Below are 17153 nucleotides of genomic sequence, written 5' to 3'. Positions count from 1 at the left end.
AATGTTACAGTAATGGGTAAAGTGTTTTACTAAAACATTAATTTTTTTCAAAAATATCAATATAAGTGAAAAAAAAATGTAGACACTCGATGACCGATAAAGTTAATATATAATAAAAAATATAAATATTCAAATATGAAACACTTATTTAACACATCTTTTATTATATCGGTGCTCCCAGAACTTTATAAGAAAAAGCTTTAATAATGTGCACAAACCTAAAATATATAATATTTAACGATTAACTAATGAAGAAATATAGTCAATGTAGTTATAGTAATACGTTTATAATATTATAAAGTTCAATTATTAGTATATTTTGAGTTCTAAGTATCTATAACAATATCATTGATTATCTTTAGTTAATGACTCAGTCGTCTAAGAATGGTTCGGGGATATTAGCTGTGCTACTATATTTTTAAAATTAACTTTTTACTCTTGCTGCAATATTATTTTTTTTCAAAAAAAAAAAAAAAAGGAATCATCTATGTGAACAAAATAATATTTTTAAACATAAGCTATATACGAGTAGTAATGTTAAATATTGTGTATTTTGCATTTTAAATTATAAATTTTTATGAAAAAATATTTTCAAAAATATATTAAACCACCAAAAAAATATTAGTAATTAAGCTCTAAAATAACATATACATATGACAATCTTAAATATACATTATAGTAAAGAATATTTACCAACATAAAATACAAGTTAAACTTTATTCAGATCAGTCCAAATCGTTATTACATATTATTAAAATATATTATTTACTACAAGCTCATTAGTAAGATTTTACTATTAACTAAACAAATGGACTCAAAAAACATTGATTTTATAAACACCTTCAAACTGTATGGTAATATACTTATTATAAATATAAACAGTAAATATACAAGACCGGTAGCTAATTATAAAAGCTGTCTGTTATAATAAAAGTTAAAACATTTTCACGATAAGAAAATTCTATTCTTTCAAACAAGTTTTACGCAAAAAAAAAGTGTCTACAAATATTCTGACCTACCCTAGCTAACATTTCAGATGCTCATACTCGACCCAAAATTAAATATGTTGAGGCACAGAAAAACTTAAAATCATAATTCTAATCTATGTCAAATAATTTAATATTTTAAATTTGAATGAACTTATCAGTTTACTGATTTTCAATTTGTCTATGTTGTTAATACATTTTAAATACTAACGTATTCTTAGTTTATTTTAGCTTAATACTTTTAAATATATACCTATAGTTGTTATCTTTGTCACTAGCTCTTCAGTCATTAAAATGTTATTTTTACTCAGTGTTATGTATTGTAATAAAATTTTAAAGTGGCTGAACACGTGTTCACAATAATTATCGAGCACTTTGACTTATAAGCTGTAAAACAACAATCAAATAATCTTTAATTTTTGTCAAAAGAAAATTATATCACATGTGGCCGTTTTTGATTCGCTATATACATTATTTTATTAAATTATACAGCAAAGCGTGTGTGGCTCGTAATAAGTCAAATGTTCTGGAAACATACGAAAAAAAGGATATTATTTGATAGAAAGTTCACTCCCACATATAAAATATGTAAAAAATATGTGTAAACAATACTATACAAGGTTATATTCTATAGACGCACATTAGTATATTTTTTATTTAATTTCTTACCATAGCGACAAGGTTAGATTAATGTCATTGGGGTAATAACTAATGTTTCATAAAATTAAAAAAAAAAAAATAATAATAATAACGAAAAATTTAACAGAAACTCTTTATTAATGTAATAATATTAGGTATGGTCGACCTTTACACGGTGGCGTGAGAATCATGTTCTCCAAAACCGTCAAATTTCCTAGGAAAGGTATAAAAAAAACAAAAAGGGCTCTTGTAATATTATTATATATATGACATGTAGACTTTGTTTTAAATTTCGTCCTTCGTAGTGCGGTAACGATGGGTATACCGCGTCGTAACGGGACATCGCAATAATAATATGTTATTTCATGTGCATACACTACTACGCGGTGTAAAGCGAGTTTACATGAATATTTCATTCGTCCTGGTGACATTTAAGTCTCCAACGTAATGTATTATGTATAAGCAACGTGATCTGCTCCGTAGATCTAAAAATGTAATAACAGCGAATTATTACGATAAAATAGATACTAGATATGATAGATACCTACGTTGAAAAAGCCTCCCACGTTTGTAAGTAACATTATTTCAACAAACTTTAGCAGTCTGAAGCGATCGACTCCAAACATTTTTAAAGGTTATATCACAAAGTTACAGCATATATCTTAACAAAAAAAAAAAAAACTTAAACTTAAACAACTATAATTTGAGTGTCATGTTTTATTATGAAACAGTTTAAATGGAGTGAATATAAAAATTTAGAAAATTAAATATCATAAGATTTACGTTTTATCGTAGAGTTTAAACCAACACGAGATGCTTTCAACAATATTTTCTTCGTTTGATTTTATAACGATGAGTAAATTTAACATACATTTTAAATAAGTAATAATAATTATAGCCAAATTACATCAACATGAATTTTATATTATCGCAACATTAACAGCCAACAACGACTTTCTTGTATGTTATTTAGATTTAGTATTAAACAAAATACTTAAATTTATAAATTTAAATTCTTCGTAAAAATTTCAAAAAACTGTAATCTTATTATTTATCATACAATTAACCCCTTTAGAAAAAAAAAACGCTGGTATGTAAACATGACAAAAAATATTTAAATCAAAAATGATTTTCGTTTTTTCTTTTTAATATTTAAAATCGAATTTGAATCCTAAGTATAACACATATTCTAATTTGGTACATTTATTTAGTCAGCGGTCCCGAGAAAAATAAAAATAAAAATACTTTTAGATTGAATTAAATCGTGTATTGAGTATTTTTATATTAGTCTCACAGTTCGACGGTAGTGTAAATTCGCGCGTTGCTTTATATTATATTGTTGCAACCTCTGTGCGAACGACCCCTTCGCGAAACGTTTTGGGGGGATAAAAAGGGTCCGAAGTCTGCGGCAGTGGTCGTATATATAATAAAATCGAACGCATGTTCTCTTAAAATTCTCGATAATAATATATTCCTCAGACTAGCTGAACCACCTCCATCGCAACTACCTCCATTTATACTACATCCACAACCGTTTGCGGAGTACTAAGTTGCATTTTGGTATTTCATACGATTATATTTCAATATTTTTTAAATGTCTTTATATTTTAATATATAAATTATTATTACCTTAAGGCTTAGATCATCCTATCGTTTATATACGTATTAATGCCACAGTGACTAACTGTAAATCTAACATTTCCATCGAAAATAAAATAAAAATATATCATTACATTACGTAATAAAAATAAATAAATTATGCAGAAAAATATAAATTTTTTATACTTACATAGAAAAAATGTAAGATTAATAAAAATATGTATAAAATAAACATAAAGAACCAGTTGTTTAAAAAATAAAAATTAAGTTAATAGGTGACCGATTATCTGCACAACAAGTGTCTTAAATTTGTGTACCACGTCATTGATTAATCCACTGTAATAAATGAGTTGAATGACTTCAATGCTATACTATACTCGTTTACAATAAACAATTTTGAGCGAATACTACCTAATTTTTTGATTATAGAAACAAGTATTTTAAAAATAATAATATTTAAACAAATAATTTTATTCTCCCATATTATTATTTTGAAAAGTACTGAGAAGTTTGACTAAAGTTCAAACTAGATACGATTTTCTATCAGAAATCTCTCTCGAACTAGATGATCGGGGTTTTTTCTACTAGAATAAATAAATAAAAATCATGTACACATAATTGTAAAATCAATACGTTTATGTCTACGCTTAGAATTTAAAACGGGGAGAATTAATAATAGACTTGAACAGTATAATTTTCAAAAAAAAAAAAAAAAATGTAAATTTATGTGTACATCTCGACTCAAATAATATTATTGCACATTTTAATTGTTCAAAGGTGATTGTACGACTGTTAATTCGTCATAGGTGCAAGCGTTGTGTAAGACAATAAAACATACGTCAAAATATTAATTGTATAGTTAATATAGACTTTAAAATAAGAAGAATTAACTGAAAAGTGCATTAACTATATTTTTGATTATTTGAATACACGCAAATCTGATATTATACCAGTTGCATGTATTGAAGACACTGCGATTAGAACAAAATAGTGATAAACTATTAATATGGGTTATGATGCTAATTACTCCATGCATTTTAAACGGTTAAATCCAATTTCGTCATTGGTCAGAAGGTTTTGATATTTGAAAATTACGTCGGTGTTCTTTAAATACTTTCAATAATCGTATTATATCACAACGATAAAATTCGAACGATATATTTACAAGATTATGATATTTATTATTTATTATTATTATTATTATTATTATTATTATTATTATGGTATAATTAGACAATACATTAATCAATAAATCATTATTTTATTTCAACTGTTTAAAAATAATTTATTATTTTAATTTGTTTATGATTTTCATTATTTACTCTTCACATTGAATATAACAAGAAATTGATAAGTTGTATTTTATTAATTTGTCAAGTGTTCAACGGTACTTAATAACGTAGGCTTTAATATAAAATTAAATACTCACTAGAAAGTAACGATAAATTTTTGCGTTCAATAAGGCAACTCTAAGAAGAGCATCAGGATTATAATATATATATATATATATATATATTATATATATTATATAAATTTGAATAAAAATAAATAAAAATTGTATTAAAGCCAATAAATTCATTATACAGTTCTAAATTACACATTTGGTACAAATTTTAGAATTTAATATTCATTAATATTAAAAAATAAATATTTATTTAATTTATAAAATTAACAATGAAATAACAGAGCTTCATTTGAAAAAAATCATGTTTTAAAGTAAAGATGTTCCGATTTCGGTCATATTTCTTTATATTATGCATTAATCGTAAAATATTAAAAATAAAGATATGATTCTTTACAATTACCAACTAGGTATAAAATATTTTCCACTAATCATTTATATTTTATAAGACGTACAACTATGCTGAATGGATTTGGATTTGAAATCTTTTGTCAGAAAGTTGTTCATAGAAAAAAATAAATAAAAAAATAATATTGTAAAACCATTAAATCTCTTGCTACCATTCGAATCTATATTTTAAAATGTTCTTTAATATTTTCTTCATTTTATCCCAGTAAAAAATTATTATTATTCGAGTTTGGTATAGAAAAATATTATTTTACTTAAGACTCAAATCAATTTAAACGATTCAAAATCGGTGAAACCCAAGTGTTTACAAATTCGTGATAATTTGTGTTTACGCATTTCAAGTTCAGAAAAATATACCTACATCGTAAAAATGTTTATATAATAACTTGGCAAAATACTCAATAAATCTACCATAAAACAAATGTTTTATCGAAATATTCTGATTAACACATCATATTTAATTTTAATTACTGAAAAAATACGTTTTATTTATGGATCGATTTCGGTTTATATTGTAATGTCATTATAATTTAAAATAACACAGTCACGGCGGTTACTATGAATGTATTATACGTAATGATTTGTTATAGTTTCTAAAGCACAGATCAAATTGATGATAAACTATGCAAAAATATCATACTATCCACACGATCAATAAAATGTCTAAATATATTTGTGCGCACGAGTGTGTCCACGAAATTTAATAAAATGCAGCTGTTGCCATCATAGCTACAGTTATATAAGTAGACATGAAAAAAATCTTAAGATTTGTGCGGCAATGGCGGCTACGGTAACGAATGACCCTGAAATTCACGTTGCTAGTGGAAACGAGGTTGATAGAAAAAATTCGGAAAATCTCAAAAATGCGAATCGGTGACCAAAAAAAAAAAAAAAATAAGAAAAAATTCATCGCCGGACAATATTCTACTGCTCGTTTCTGATCGCATAGCACAGGCATTTCACTCTTTTCAGAATAAAATCAATAATTTTAAATAATAGATTATGAAAATGTATATTTGTGTATTGGTCGATTCATTATTTACTTATCTGATTAAATTTATTCTTAAGTTAATTTTTAATTTTATGAAAATAATTAAAATTCTTTTTATCCCCCCCCCCCCAAAAAAAAAAAAATGTGATTTATTCCATTTTTTTTCTCTCCACTGTTTTTGACTATGAAATGTTTTTTTGAAATGATCATTTATATTTTAAATATTATAATTAGAAGTGGAACACTTCAAAACATATAAGAGTATTAAATATCAACAAATACAAAGCAAACATAATTTTTTTTTTTTCTTTTATTATTAATAACAATAGCTTGTGTTTGGTAAGGAACAAATGAAGCTTTTCACGTATGCTACGTTTTATTTAAAAATTAATTCCAAGCCTGCAAAAGCGAACCACTTTCTACATATAATAATAAAGCAAACGACACGTACGTAGGTACACAGGGGAACTTATACGAAGTAGAAAACGTATTTCCCCGCCCATCGCATATACCTACGTAATTCAGCCTTCTAAAATATAAATATTATAATGTATTTTTACGACTCGGACTATTTTATTTTATTTTACTTTTTATATCGTAATAATATGGATAATAATCGTGTATAATATTATGATCGATACCCGTTTAAAAATAAAATCTCCCCAGTTGTCCCCGTATGTGCGCGCGCGAGATGATAATAATAATAACGCATATTATGTAATAAGTATATTTTATATAATAATAATAATATCATCATCACCTACCTAATTTAAACGAAAATCGCAAGTACTATAATAATACTTCGTGTTTACGGTACTCCGCGTGGTTCTCAAAGTACTTACGCACACACACACACACACACACACACACACAAACACAAAAAGGCACTCACACGTGACAATATACTACAATATAATAAAAAATAAAAAAACATGTTTAAAAAATTTAACGGTTTATACGATATAACAAAATAGTGTGTTCGCCTCGTCGTCGTCGTGACGTACCTGGGTGCGACGACAATATTATATGCGTCATCGCCGGGACGAGGGATCGTATGGAGGTTGCAGAGTAGGTGGTTTCGGCGGTGGTGGTGGTGATCGTCGTATTGTCGTGGGGTGGTGGTAGATGGGGTGAAAGCGCTCTAAGGGTGAGCGTACACTTATATATATATATATATATATTATGTACACGCATAAATGTGTACGCGCGATAGGACATCCGGAGCCGCCCTCGGTGGGATGCGGAAACGCACCGAAAACGGACTTTTGCGTATATTATACGCGATACTATTATTGTAATATCGTATCGCCGGTCTGACGACAGAACGTCGTCGTCGGTATATTATGATATTATAAACGCATTATTATCATTATTATTATTATTATTATTATTATTATTATTGTTAATATAATATTCTCGTAACCAACACGACCGAAGATGGCGCGATCGGACACGCCGTCACGTCGTCGTCGTCCGACCACGGTACCGCGGTCGGTCAGCCCCGCGTCGCGGCGCGCGTCCGAAATTCGATTTTTGAAAATACGTATATCATCGTAACGCGGTACGCTGCGCCGCCATTAATATTTATCGTCGTAAACACCATAGGTACAACAGTAATTACGGCGTAGGTATGCCGCGGGACAATTCGCGACGACGACAATAACAATAACAAAAACACCGATAACCACAACAACCCATTGAGACGTATTACAATATATTGTTATTGTTATTATTTTTATGTTTACCCACGAGCAGAACACGCGCTGCGGACGGGACTCGTGTGGTCGCGGCCCGCGTGTGCGGGTGCGTGCGCGCCGTCAAAATCAATGCCGCCGGCGGACCAACAGCGCGCGCGGGCGTGCTGGCGTGTGCGCGCCGCGCGCCCCCGCGCGAACGCGCGATTTCACGCGGACGCGTTGTGCGCTATTTGGCGTGCGTATACGCGCCAACCTTGCGCGTATCGCGCGCGTACTCCTCGCTGCATCGGCGGCGTCGGCGGCGGCATCGGCGGCATCGGCGTCGGCGTGACGACCACTTGTTTGTGGATGGCTCGCCGCAATGCGCCGCTACCACCCACACCGACCGCCGCGCCGTTTCGCCTCCACCGCCTAAACGCACCCCCACACACACGCACGCGCGCGCGCGCGCGCCCACACGCACGGCCGCCTAAACACCTCCACCATCACTGCCGCCACCGCGTAACACGGCGCACCCTTTTACCTGCGTCGCGTCCAAAGTCTTCGTCGTCGTCGCCGTCGCCGTTGTCGCCACCGCCGCTGCCGTCGCTGTAGCCGTCCGTGACCGTGGTCGTACGCCCGAGCCGCGAATGCGTAACGCCGTCGTCTCTGAGCGGCGGTCCGACGGTTTCCACTCCCTGTCGACCGCGACGCGTCTCCTTCCGGGGCTGCCGGTGGGTGAGGTGTGCAGTAGGACGGACACACGCGGACGACAGAACGAGTTACGAGAAATATAGAGCGATATTATTATACGACGCGGACAGCGACGGGGAGAGATGACGAGCGAGAGAGCGCGTGGATGGACGGAAACCGTCGTCGGGGGATGGTCGGAGGGCCGGCAAGCGAAACGCAGGGGACGGTGGAGGGGACGGGGGAGAAAACGACGAGAGAAAAAGAGGTAAATGGAAATGAAAAAAAAAGAGAGCGCACCCGCGATCGGCGCCGAGCAACGGTCGTTGTGTTCGGTTTAGCGGGCACAACAATACAGAAGACACTTGTTGAGCGGACGCCGGGAGTCGCTCGGCACCGACGCTCCGGCGTAGGGACGCGGCGTCGTGGTCGTCGCGTCGTCGTCGCGCCGCCGGTGGTGGTGGCGGTTGGCTCGAGTCGTTGGCGGCGCGTGCGCGCGTCCCTGGGGATCGATGCGCGGCGCACCGCCGCCGCGCATCACGCGCCGTCCGCTGCCGCCGCCGCGCCCGCGACGCCGACACCTGTACGCGCCATCCCTCTCACCCTCGACCGCGGTGGAGGTGGGTGACCGCGGGAGTGGAGGACGAGCGACGAGTGTGGAGGACGGGCGACGAGTGTGGAGGTATAGGAATCGGCGGCGGTGGTGGCGGTGGTGGTGTGGATGGAGGCGGAGGCGATACGAGGAGAGTAGTATCGATCGCGTCGAACCCCTGTCGGACGTTTGCCGCCGGCGAAGGGATAGGGTCGTTTCCCTCGTCCCTTCACTACCACCACCACTACCCCACCGACACCACCTTCGCCAATGGTGTATTATTGCACATACTCGGGTTTCGCGCGGGGTACGTTCACCCCGACGGGCGCGCGTAAGCCAAAAATCTTTTTCGTCGAGAGATTATTTTCACGCGCGAAGTCGGTTGTTTCCGATCGACAATATTTTTAATTTATTGTTTAATATTTTTTCGATCTCCTTGCTTCGAGTCGATTCGTTTTCCTGTAAACCTGATTGGCGGCACTCGTACAAAATTATCAGTCAGTTTAATTTGTCATACCAACCACTGCCACCCATCTGGAACGCCACGTGATATTTCAAAAGTTTATTATTCGAAATAAATTATTATATTATTTGTATTGAAATATATAATATGATTGAATTATTATTTCGTTCGTTCGCCGTCGTCGTTGATATTTGACTTGAATAATAACAATAATAATATATATCACTCTCCTGTGACCTTGAAAATTGTGAGTAGTATTTCCCGGAAAATACTACAAGGTTTATTTTGCATTTTAATTCAATATATACAATAACGGTATAATATTTAAGTATAGTCGTAACTACAGCAACCATGGCTGCAGCCAAAGGTAGGTATTTCGGTAGTTATGGAAAAATATTGTTTACATAACTTTGGGAGGGAAAAAAAAATAAAACAGGAGCTCAATAAAATCCGTCAAGTATAAATTTACAAATGATAACAACAACAAGCAGCGATCGATTGTTAAAAAGTAATATTGTTAACTTAGTCGACTTTTGTATGAATGACTATAGTGATAATAGAGTAACTTATTACTCGAGAACATTCACGTGTTTGCATTCGTCAACTTATATCGTAAAATTTTCGAATACAATTTGTTTTGGATCAGTCTATTGCGAACAATTGTGTTGCTTATATTTATTCTATTTATTCTTTACAATCGATTAATTTTATTCTACGCATTTCGCATCAACTGCATCAAATAAAAGAATAATTCTATAATTTATAAAAATCATAGAACAATCAGAACTTTTTTCGGAACGTAATAAATGCTTTTAATATATATTATGTTATAGATAATCAGGAATATCATATATATTTATGGCTGAAGTCTCTGGATTTTAGTACCTATAACAACTGAATGATTCCATAATCATGTCAGTAAAACAAACATCTGTACATAGTTCACAGAACGTAACAGCTACAGGTAACCTAACTTTCAGCCCTATGAGTTTGTTAAGCAGTTATTTTAAAACCCAATTCCAAAGTTTTAAATAATATAATTATTCGTCATAAATAACGAATTATGCTCTACTGGTGCGTCTCCGGAGACTGTCTGATTTAATATTCGAAACGAAGTTACGAAGTTAACTTCGCAACTTAATAAATTTTATACACGTTTGATACTGTTTTTTATAACTGTTTTATTAATCATTTCATGCGTCGTTTTTTATCGTTTATACTTATCCTTACATGCACATAACATATCATCGATAATATTTTGTTAAATAAGGGTAACGAAAATTATGAGATATCATATTGTTATACAAAAATAAATTACAGTGAAAAGACACTTACCGATTTTAGTTAAAACTTGCACGCTTTGTTGGACATTTTTATGTATCAGTATATCATTAATATATAAAAACACCTACAAAGTATAGAAAAATAAAATTCATAGTTTACTGGATACGAACATTAGGACTTAACAAAAAATAACATAAGTATACCTTTGATAAATTCAACTGACATTTTTATACCTGAACCGTCTGTGCAATATGCTAATTAACTGCGGTGCTATGCGATAATTTATTATTATTATATTATCGTTTGTTTATTTTTGTCAACCATAAAACATATATTGTTTGATACACTACAATCTTGTAGAACAAATATTAAAATTTTTAAACCATGCGAGATCGTCCTATAACGAATAGTAAGTCATTATTATATAATTTTCGTTTTTGTATAAATATTAAATTTTTAAGGACGCACGTTGTGTGTTTTTACTAGTTGCATCGGTGTAAGTTCAGTGTTATATATTTTTACATAATTTGTTGAGCTTACGTAAGTAGATACAAATGCATAAGAATAGTTTATAATAATTATTAACGACCGCCACTACTGGCAATGATTCTCGGAGTAATAATGATATTATAAGAAAAGTAAATCTAAAAGTAACACGAAAACTGTTTGATACCATAACACATTTTTTTTTTTTTTTTTTTTTTTGTTGTTGTTTACTGATTTAATCCTCTGAGAAATTTGTTTCTTAAAAGTATTTTTTTAATCCTTTCTCTGGACTATTGTTACTAAAAATGTTAAAAAAATAATATATAATACTACTTTATAACAACAGAAACAGGTAGGTACACTCATATATTTCTTTTTCCACTGCTACAATTGTATTTCTCTAAAAAATAGATGCATTTCCGATTATTTTTTTCATTTTATACCACGAGAAATTATTATATAACAATATAACAACAACAACAATAAAGATTTAAGAAATCTTTCAACAGGACATTTCTTTTTTTTTTTTTTTTTAAATTGTTATTTAAATTTTTTACAGGATCCATCGCAATAATTTTCTCTAAATACGTTATAATATTATTACATCACACACACAAATATATGTATAACTATCTCGTTAATGCAAAAGTATTATTATTAAATGCCTAAAAGTATTATTTATAACCAAAGTAAAACTATAAAGCTATAACGTTTTGGATTTTAAAAAATAACGAAAAAAAAATAAAATAATACCTTTAATTTTCTCGTATCGTAATAACATTTATTTTATTATACCTATACAGCCACCGTATCGCATGCGGTAAGTCTTTTATTTATTTAAAATATATATATATATATATTAAAATAATATCCATAAAGACCATATGCAACTTTTTGTTCCATACTATATAATATAGTAGGTACCATAACCCGCGTATTTATGCCAAGTTACGCGTACCGGCTATACCATTATAACTTGGCGCAAATCCAAACGGAATTTCTTTTATCTCCGTTTTCAGCTACAATGTTCATGTATATGTTTTCCCGCACTCGCATTATTCGGCTCATTAGCTTAAGACATTATTTATACGACGATGGCGACGGTGTTACATACGCGTATATATTATTATATCATTATATATATATATATACATATATTTGTCCGTACGCGCCTTATTATCAAAAACGTACATTATTGTAATATTTTTTTTCTTGTACTGCAAAGAAGTAAAATAATTTTTAAACATTACAATGTAAGCGATTAGATAATACATACGTATTGTCATTTATAAGACTTTTCGCGTATTACCGTTGATGGCATGCAGGGTGATTTTACATATTATAACGTTATAGATTTATAAGAATTTTGATTTTCAGAATTTTTAAGTTTTGTTATAAAATACATTTTTTGCACACTTAAATTTTTCTTGTATTAGTAATTATATTTATCAAACAGAAATACCCCATTCTTGCTGTGTAACATTAAACAAATGATTTATTAGAAAATTTAAATCAAAATTGCAATCATTAATTATCGTTAAATAGGAAATATAATTTACTAACTCATAAACTATTTGTTATAATAGATAGATTGTAATTTTTAAATTATTATTCTCAAAATTTAATATTGAAAAAAATATGTCTTTAATTTACAGTAAAAAGGATGTTTATCATTTGAAAAAATATTTTTTTAGTATTAGAACTATCCACATGATATTTATTATATTACTTTAAAAAATTAATTAAATATAAATGACATTTCATTTTTACCATAGATTTTAAAAATAAGTAATAAAGATGTGTCTAATTATTATATTAATTTATTTATATTTAAAACATATTGTTAACGGGACAGTATTAAAATCGATCGATCGAACGCAAAAAAGATATTTGAATAATAAATACTCGACGTCGAAAGCGATCATTGTTAATAATAATATTATAAATCGGTATTAGTCCAATATAATACAAAGTATAAAGTAACATTTTTTTGGGGTATGCGTGGCAAAGAAAGAGTATGCGCCTACATAATATAATATATCATAATATGCGAAAATTACGTGACACAAAACTGTGTAAAATTTTCAAAATGTGAATAATTAATTTTCATAACTTTCGAACCGCAGAAAACAGTGTATCAATATTTTTACAGGATGCGGCGTTATTTGTTCTAAAGTTTGGTAAATAACGCAAAAACACACGCTAAGTTGCGTTGATGAATAAATAGGCACGTTAAAAGCGTACAAGCTATTATACATGATATTATAATATATTATACTAAGCTAGATTATTAGGTACATATATCTATTCTTGTTGTTAATTATTATTATTACTTTTATAAACTGTTAACGTGCATGGAAATGCAGGGCTAGTCGTGTAAGTGATCAAATACAATATATTTTTACAAACAAAAAATCAAAAACGTGTTGAACATTTTAATTTTTATTGAGTTTTTTTTCAATAAAATTGAATATTTTTATCTACAGAATGGAAGGGTTGATTGGAGACATAATAATATTATTGAAGCTAAAAATATACATAAATTATATATTTCAAATTATAAATCATTTTTATGAATTATTATAATATTGAAAAATGCTATAAAAAAATTGTTAGTGATCAAACGTTAAAATACAAATTTTTTAAGAGAGCTTGGAAATTATTTAATGGAGTTATGCCATCGTAATTCTCACTGTCTTCAATCACTGACAAAGATTTGGCGTAAAGTAAAAGAGTGCGTACAAACTACAGACAGCCTGCACGTAATTTAATGGGTGCAGTTGTGAGCTTTTAACGGCTATAATAATTTATTAGTGAGTATAATTATTTATAATTACTATTTAAGATAAGATATAGTGCGCACAGCTATTATAATAATTATTTGTAGCCAAGTCAAAGTTCTATCCTGATAATTTAAAACTTTATAAATATATCCATAGAAAAAATTAAGAATACAAATAATTGACATTAACTGTTAGTTTTTTCGTGTTGTACTTACTCAATAATAGATATATAAATATTAAATGTTAGGCGTGATATGAAACAAAATTAAAGACAATTCACACAAACACATGACTTATAAGCTGCAGACAATATATTGATACAAAAAAAAAAAAAAACATTATTATTTTATTGAATTTATCATTACAAGTTATCGGAATTATAGATTTCCAATTCTAATTTATTATACAACAAAATAAATATAATACAGTCGTCAAACGCGCATATATTTATTTAAATGCAACGCGCGGAACGGTGAAATCGTTATTATTATCGTTAAGACAACGAGGGACAACGTATAATAATAATAATAATAATAATAATAATAATAATAACAATAAAAATAACAATAATCGTTTACGGAAAAGTTATTATTGTAGTCGATGGGAGAGATGAAAATGTAACACGACTTACCAACGATTCGTACGTAAAATATGCACTTGTACGCTACCCTCTGGACACACTATCACTCGATCCCCTTCCACTGCAGTGTCTAGACGACTTGGGAGTAATCTGCGTGTTTATGAGAACACAAGTAGTAAAGCTTTTTTTTTTCCTACAGTGCAGTGAAATGCAGATACACATGAGGTTATTAAGGCTAATAACAAGATAATTAGTCTACCACGTTATGCTTTTACATCAAGATTTTTTGAAAGACATTATGCGCATCATAATATCGTATATAAAAAAATAATAACAGTAAAAATACGATATACGCATAAAATATGCTTTGCAAAAAAAAAAAAAAAATTGACCACCTCGATTTAAAATGTAAAATTTCATAAATAATGTAGGTAGGCATCACAATACATATTCTAAAACTTTACAAACCTAGTTATTCTTATTAGTTATTTATTGTTTTCCAATATCCAAAAGAACAAACTTATTATTTATTTTTATTATTATTAAATTTCAAAAAAAGTTTAAAAAAATTCAAACAAGTAGTTGTTGAATTTTTTAACTCGGTATACTAAAGATAAAAGGTCCTTGATAACGGGATTGGAAGATATAAGGGCTATGCTAATTTAAAAATATTTGTAGTTCATATATTTCTATCAACATTTTATAATTTGTATGAATGGTGTAAGTATAATAAATACTTTATTAAATATTACATTCATTTTGTATTTTTGTAAAACCATTTTTAAAGACCATTACCAATAGTATAAAGCTTTTAATAATCAAGAAAAAAACGTGTCCTAATTTTGAATTAGGCACATCTACATATTCAAAAAATTATCCACCAAGTAATTTCGAATAAAAAAATAAAAGTTATGTATTACCACAGGACTTCTAAAACAGTGCATTTCCAGGATTCAAAAATTTAGTTTTAAATATATATAAAAACTATAAAAAACTAAGTTGCACGTATGGTAAATTATCTTGTATATTAAGGTTGTACGATCATACACTTATAACAAACTTGGTTATAACAATAACATTTTAAATACCATTATTTATTTAAAGAACAACATTACGACTTAAAGTGAGTAAATATTGACGTTGATGATGGTGTTTGAAACGTTTCGCTAAAAACTATTTCTCCGGAAGTCAATAAAAATTAATTACTTGCATTTATTTTAAACTGACATCGATTCAAAATTTAAATATGCATATATATTTATTTCTTGTTTTTTTAAGTCACTTAATAAATTATTGTTGTATTTTTTTTTTTTTTCATATTTTTAGTAACAATTTAAGTCAAAACCATTTTAAGTAAATATAATATTATATTCTTAAAAGTTTCAAAAATATATATAATTTAAAAATGTTACGTTTTTTTTTTTTATATACATTGCAAGATTTATGATCAAATAATTGCCTTATATATTTTCATAATAATATATTATACAAAAATATATAATTACACAATAATTTAAAAATAAGTTTAAATATTTCCAAATATTTATTTAAATATTAATTTTTTTTTTTTTAATTTAGATAATTTCTGCACGATAGTTTATATAAAAAAAAAAAAATTATATCGGTGTTATTATATTTCACATCAACCGCGTAATTGTGTTATTATTAAAGTTTAAAATTTTGACGGGAAAACGGGCCGCATGACTGTCCTGTTTACGCATGTTTCCGTCACTCAGCACCCTTATCTCTTTTTGAAAAGTAAAAATACGCGGGCCGTAATTAGAAAATCAAAAGTTTATGACGTTTTAGAAGACAAAAGGTAACGGAAACGGGTTCGTTAATGAAATGTTTATAATTTTACATATCTTAAGTTCTTTACAGCTGCATCAGTTCAGTGTAATAATAACAATAATATTATTATATACCAACGCCGTCCATCATGTGTGTAGTGTTTACATTGAACGACCGTGGCGTAAATAATTTAGGCAGGTAGTACAGGTAAATGTTATAATATATTATATTAGTATATTACGCACAGTTGGCGAACATAATATCCCTACTCCACGTATAACTTTACTTAATTCTTGTATTAAATATCAACAAACTTAATAATTAATCATACGTAGAATGAACCGTTAAACATATTTTACATATTTTTATATGTAGGTATTTAAATACATTTTAGCAAAAATATAAACATTTATATGCGACCTATTTAATCATTAATTCATAATTGCAGGAAATTAAACTTTTTATAAACTTTTATACATTTTAAATAATATTGAACAAACTTTTTTTTTTTAATCCACTGACAAAAATTTAAAACTTAGACATCTATTTTTAAACGTATATTATAACAATATAATATGAATAGTAAAAAATCCGCAAGTTTCTGGAGGATAGATGGTTCAATGTTTGATAAAAATCTTGGATACTAATGTGCAAACAAAATATATTCTGTAAATATGAAATATAAAATACAATTTACGGATGGAGATAGAGTAAACTAACCGTAAGTGCGACATTTGTGTCGTCGTATAAACGAAGACGCAAACATGTCGTGGCAAACAAAAT

General features: G+C 30.3%; 1 pseudogene; it reads right to left on the bottom strand.

Annotated features, from left to right (window-relative positions):
* Positions 1–6873, bottom strand: part of LOC112601165 — a 49996-nt pseudogene extending 43123 nt beyond the window's left edge.
* Between the last annotated feature and the right edge of the window lie 10280 nt (positions 6874–17153).

The sequence above is a fragment of the Melanaphis sacchari genome, unplaced genomic scaffold, assembly GCF_002803265.2.
Source record: "Melanaphis sacchari strain LSU unplaced genomic scaffold, SCAv2.0 Contig75_pilon_pilon, whole genome shotgun sequence".
Lineage (NCBI taxonomy): Eukaryota > Metazoa > Arthropoda > Insecta > Hemiptera > Aphididae > Melanaphis > Melanaphis sacchari.
The sequence above is the reverse complement of the archived record's forward strand: the minus strand, read 5'-3'. Positions and strand labels throughout refer to the sequence as shown.